This window comes from Gorilla gorilla, chromosome 7, assembly GCF_029281585.2.
Source record: "Gorilla gorilla gorilla isolate KB3781 chromosome 7, NHGRI_mGorGor1-v2.1_pri, whole genome shotgun sequence".
NCBI classification, from domain to species: domain Eukaryota; kingdom Metazoa; phylum Chordata; class Mammalia; order Primates; family Hominidae; genus Gorilla; species Gorilla gorilla.
Genome location: NC_073231.2, coordinates 12248129 through 12254128, shown reverse-complemented (window position 1 = coordinate 12254128; position 6000 = coordinate 12248129). Strand labels below are relative to the sequence as shown.

At 52.1% G+C, this 6000-nt stretch overlaps 1 protein-coding gene across 2 annotated transcripts in view; it reads left to right on the top strand.

Moving 5' to 3' along the window:
- The first annotated feature begins 676 nt into the window (after positions 1 to 676).
- Positions 677 to 6000, top strand: part of GATA4 (GATA binding protein 4) — an 83029-nt gene continuing 77705 nt past the window's right edge. For both annotated transcript variants that reach the window (XM_055349052.2, XM_031014023.3), the window contains exon 1: positions 677 to 853. The gene's annotated coding sequence lies outside the window, so the exon portion shown is untranslated. The remainder of the gene's footprint in view (positions 854 to 6000) is intronic.

Here is a 6000-nt window from a genome sequence, read left to right as displayed (position 1 = left end):
CTCCCCATCACCAAGAGTATGCAAGTAGAGTACGGATAATCGCCTTGGAGGGGATTCCTGATTTAAGCAGGAGCTTGGAATTCTGAGGTCTCTTCCTATTCTAAGAAGCCATGGATTTCTTTAATCTGAAGTTCAGTACCAGCTCCATTTCTTTCTTGCTGTGTGACTTGACCACAGGCATATTCCTAACCTCTCTGAGCCGGTTACCTCATCTAGGTTAATAATATAGCATCTGCCTGCTTGACCCTATTGTAAGGAGCTCAGAAATGCTGTTATAGCAGTACTTGGAAAAAATTGTAATTTGTAATTGGCATGCTAGGAGGAGCTGCGCTGCTGTTACTATTATCCCATGCCCAGAGGGCGATCGCACAACATAAGCAAATGCCACAAAGCAGCCCTCCCTACCTCAATCTAAAGGCAAGACTAGAGTCTGAGAGGAGTCTTGGGGTGCAGGAAGCACATACGGTGAACTGAGCATTTCTCCCCATGAACGGCGATTCCTTGGGTCCTTCTGAGTGACCTTCCAGAAGCATCTCTGTAACCTTGTGAACACTGACTTTTTAAAAACTGTCCAGCCAGAACTTCATTCCCTAGCAGAGTTTCCTTCCACTTTTACACACACCAAAAAAAAAAAAAAAAAAAAAAAGAGGCTTGCTGAATTAATGAACCACTTCTCTTATCTATTTTTCCTGTTATCTAATTCTGAGAAGGAAGCTGGGAGCTCAGAGGGAGCTGGGAGACACGGCTCACAACGTCTCCCTCCCACCCGGCTGAGAACAGCCTGGAATCCCTGTGCAGAGTTTGCCTCACACCAGGCCTTGAGCAGCCGCAGGGACGCCGCTCCCCACCGCGGGTGAGTCCCCTCCTGGCCCTCCTGGTCCTCCTGGTGACCCCTCTGCCGTGGGAGGCTGGGATGCTGGGGGAATGGAAGGCTTGGGGAGTCTCCTTGCTCACCACAATCTCCAGCTGTGGGGAGAGGGAGGTGGGGGAGGGGAGGGGAAGGCTTCCCCAGCGTGGGGCCGAGGCGGAGGCTGTGGAGAGGCTTTGAGGCCTTTGCGGACAGGAAGGAAGGATGAGGCTCTGTGAAGGCCAGGCCGCAGACGCCGGGCTTCTTTCCCACTTTGTTTCTGTGTCCCTCCTTCTTACATTGAGGTGGCATTTTAGTTTCTCTGTTTCCCGATTCAGCTTCCCACTCCGGCAACTGGAAATGGAGAGGGGTGCCTGGTGTCTCAGGAAAAACCTAAATAAATACATACACACCAGAAATCAAATGGATCTGACCAGGTATCCCAGGACCATCTGGCCTCTGCTTCCTTTAGCACACCCAAATCCCCTGGGGTCCCCCGCAGCCCTTGGTGTCCTCTTAAGAACGCCCTTGGAAACTTCAGGCAAACCTGGCCCATGTCAGACCCAGCCCACTTTGCTTTTGGGGTCAGAAAGTCTGTGCTGTTTCCCATCGCTTGGCTTAATTAGTTAGTAGCTAGGTGTCAGAGCCCTCAGAGTCGGATACTTTTCTTTGCCTATTCGCAGATCAAGGGTCAGCCAGGCTCGGTATAGGGTTTAATTTTCGATTATTCTGGAGCCAGACCTGTGATGGGAAGGAGGCGTGGGGGTGGGTCTTGCAGGTGGACCACAGAGATCGTATTTTTCTTCCCCAGGCCCACTGCGTGCGTTGCAGAGCTTAGTCGCTAATGCTTTTGGTTGCACACGCTTTTGCATACAAGTCGAAATTACCTCCACTTCCTACAAAGCCAAAGTCTGGGCAAATGAGCCTTAAATCTGATTTGTAGCTGAGAAAAGGGCTGAGTCAAAATAATAATAATAATAATAATAATAAATAGGAGTGACAGCTTTGAGAAGGAGTGCAGCTTTGAGAAGGCACGGGTCAGTATCATAACCAAGGCTCTGAGAGTTTGAAACGTCCCAAGTTTCCTGTGCCTCGTCCACATGCTCGCAGGTTGAAGGCAGACAATGCCATTCGTTCACTCTGTAGCCTCAGGAGGACCCAGCAAGCGCTCTTCTGGAATTGGGTAGGATTGAGGGCAAAGCCTCTCAGTCCTGGTGTACCTGTTACAAATATTAGCTTTGTGAAGCAGAGAACAGAAAATTGTTCCCTTTGACTATCTTTCCATCTCCAGCAGCCCCGCCGGCTTCCAGGGGGTGATTTGAAAAGCTGTCACAAAACTTGCAGTCATCTGCATTGCTTATCTTTCCCCTGCCCAACTCTCTGGCTTGCTTACCCTTGCTAATGTTTTCCCAGGGCTGATATTCCTGCTCTTCTGTACGCTGTCCAAAAATAAGGGAAATTGAAAGGGTTTTAGTGGGAAAAGCAGGGACGGGCCAATCTGAGTTGAGGGAAAGCCGTATTATGTAAGGTGGCTAGAATCCTGTGATTTATCTTCACAAAATTGGACTGGCTTTTTAAGTAGTAGTAGCAGTAGTTGTTGTAGTATTTGTAGTACTAGCAAATGTTTTGTTTCTGCTGGTCTCATTTTGATAAATCGGTCTACAGTAAAGGATACTTGAAAGTCCCACTTTATGAACTTTTTTTTTTCGGAGTTCATTTTTAGTGACATAATCATTGCCACAAATTTCCTTTTTCTTCTAAGAGTTTGTCTCTGAAAGTGATTTTGCATTCACATGTTCGATTAGGGGGGAGCCTTAAAGACAATTTTGTGTGCTTAGTATTGAGGAAGTGTTTATGAATTACTCTTTCTCCCTGGTCTAGTCTCAAGTCTAATAAAATATCCATTTCAAATAGCTTTCTAATGTCTTGTTATATTTGCCAAGTGATTTATAGGACAGAAAATTATAGTTTGCGTGTGTAAAGTTCAGAGATATTTTAGAGCTTGGAGCAGAGGAGAGGAGAGGTTTTAGGGTTAAATTCAAGCCATCAATCTCCAATTGTCTAAACACTACACGAAGTGGAGATTCGAGGCAATTATCCGAATAATTGGGGTGGGGGGGGCACTTTCGCCTGAATTATCTAGATAAAAGAGCGACACAGGAGAATGTCAGTGGCCCTGAAGGCCCTGCCTCGGATCTCCACGGTCGCGCGAATTCGGGCAATTTTTCTGAAGGTTCTCAGACTCGGGGATGGGGGAGGAAGGGGACGTTTCTAGAAGAAACTTAAAGGGGGCTCGCGCCGCACGACTGTAGGTGGAGGGCGTGCGCCGCGGGACGCCCCAGCCGGGTCTGATAAAGCCCCGAAGCCGATCTAAGGTCAATAAACCAGGCGGCGTCAGGCTTGGGCCGAGGGCCGGGAGGGGAGGAGAGTGGAGCCCGCTCAGGCTGGCGGCGGAATGAAAAGGAACTCGGACTGCTGGGGTCCGAGCCCTGGGCCGCGTGCGGGGCGCGCAGCCGGGGAGAGGAGCTGGGCGCGCGGCCTGGGCCCCCCACCTGCCCGACCCCAGGGCAGCCAAGCACCCGCGGCCTTTAAAGTATCCCGGCGAGCCCTGAGTGGGCCGGGTCCTGGGCGAACAGTCCTAGCCCTGCACGGAGGTTGGAAAAGCGAACGGAAAGTGACATTTTTACAGGGGCGAGGTTGGGATCGGGAGGGAGATGGAGACCCCCGAATAATGGAAACGCAGAAGCCTCAGAGACACCGGCAACAGACAGAGAAGTGTCCCTAAGAGGGGAAAATGAGGAAGAGGGCAACAGTATTGTTAACTGGCCATGAATTTTAATCCCTGTTGTGTGTCGCCGAATAGTTTACAAACTCTTTTTGCATTGGGGTATTGTTTCTCCCACTCCCCGCATGATGAGAAGAAAGAAAGATTGGGAGAAGTTAATCAGCTCAAAGTCACATCGCCGGGGTCTCCTGCCGGGGGGCTTGGACCAGCTGCTAAAGGACTTCCCGCCGGAGAAGGTCTTCCCAAGAGAGATTCCCAACCAGAGCGCGCAGCCCGCGGGGAAAACATAACGCGCGCCTGTAAATGACGCCGCTCCCACCTAGGCCGCTCTGGGGCTGCTTAACGTCCGGAATGTCCGGCCCCCGGCTCAATCTTTGGTGCAAAGCCTGAGTGGGCAGGCGGGAGACCAGGCGGTGCCGGTGGAGCGGGCTACTTCAGCAGCGCGAGGCTCGGAAGATCCCCGCGGACAGGCGCGACAACGGGCCCTGGAGCAGGCGAATCTCTGCAAGTAACTAACCAGGCCCCTCGGATTCATTGCCACTTTCCCGCCCTCAGCCCACGAGGCTGAGGAGCTCCCTCTCATCGCCTCTCCGTTCCTGGCAAGGCCGAAGCCGGTTTGCTTTGGATGCATTTCGATCAATCTGGCGCCACATGGGCCAGGTCACCTCAGACGGGTGTCGCGCCGACGTCCTTCGTGGTCGCATGCTGGCGGGCCAGGAAGCCCAGGCCATGCCCAGCGGGGTCCGAGCCGCGGTCGGTGGCGTGACCTCTTGCCAGGCCTGGCGCTGCTGGGAACGTGTCTCGGGTCGCCCTTTGCGCCAGAGACACCCCCTTGGGGAGACCGCAGTCCTCCAGCCGCTGCGCACGGATACCCTGGGCGGCGAGGAGAGCCCGGCTTCTGCGCACCCCTCTCCAGATGCGAGGTGCTCACCCGCCCCTAGCCCTGCTCACCCCGACGTCTCTGTCCCCACGCTCTGGGCAGCAAGACACATAGCGAAGCCCCTGACCCATTTCTTCTCAGTTGCGACCCCCTGTGTGAGACCCCTAAAGAGGCCAAGGATCACAGTAGGTGTTTCATCAAAACGGTCACTGTGTCCCCCAGGTTAGGCTGCTGGTATCTGAATATCCCCCTGCAGAGAGACCCCGCACCCCCGAATCCCATACCCCAGGCTGCAAAGCACAGATCTAATGCCTTCTTTCTCTGGCCGGATTTGGAGGGACATTGAGGGGCATGGGTGGCACCCCAGGCTCGCAGGGTTCGTGGTCCCGAAAACCGAGCCCAGGGAATCTCCAGCTCCTTTCTGTTCGCAGAACCTTCGGGGGTTAGTCACAGGCCCTGGCCCCCGCGGGATCTGGAGGCAGAGATTTCTCGACGTTTGGGGACTTACAGCTTGTCTGGGAGCGACTGGATTCCCAGGCCTCAGCACGCTGAGGTTCCGGGGAAGAGCACTGTCTTCACCACTTCTCGACCTGCGCCCCAAACCGTCCAATTTCCAGCACTCGTCCCCCTAGGTCTCATAAAAACTCCTGGCAGACCCTTCCGGGACCACGCGTGGCTCAACTCGGGGGCCGTAGCTACGATCCCCGCGCAGACCCCGGAATCCGGGACCCGGTCCCCGCGCGGGGTGCGGCGCTCGCGGGGCGGGGGGATGGGGTCGGTCCCTCTCGGGAACGGCTGCTGTTGTTTCTTTAGATACTGAATATAATTTCTCCCTCATCCACCACACTCGCTGTTCTTAACAATTTTATTTATTGGTTTACTATTGTCTTGTGAACGTTTCTTGTCTCCTCCTTGCCTTTTTTCATCCCCTTTCTCTCTTCATTTCTCTCTTTTTCCTTAATTCTGTTGCAAAGTTTCCTTTTCTTGCTTAATCAAAATCCTCCCCGCTTACTTTGTTCTTTGCCCACAGCATTCGTTCTTCTTTTCTCCTCGCCTGCCTGTCTTCTTTCCCGCTGTTCTTGGCCGTGGGCAGACCCGGCTGATTTAAGGACTGCAGCTTTTCCCTGGCATACTCTGCGCCTTCAGATGTGGTCCGCGTCTGCCTGGGTCTCTTCCCACCCCAATCTGAGGTCCTTGCCCCTCACAATAAATTCGTTTTTATTCATTCTGATGTTTGTATACAGAAGTTACTCGATAAAGATGATTTGTTTCATGAATCAAAAGGCTTCTTGTCTGTGAATTATTTTAATTTCTGGATATTAAACTGCACAGTAGCTATTTTATTTGCCTTTAATAAATTTCTTAGGTTTTTACCTCTAACTAATGGCACATTTTAAATAATTTTCCAAGCACTAGGTGGTGTCTGACAAGATTGATTTACTCAAAAACGACGCAGAATTTCTTAAATGTAGAATCTTTTAAAACGGT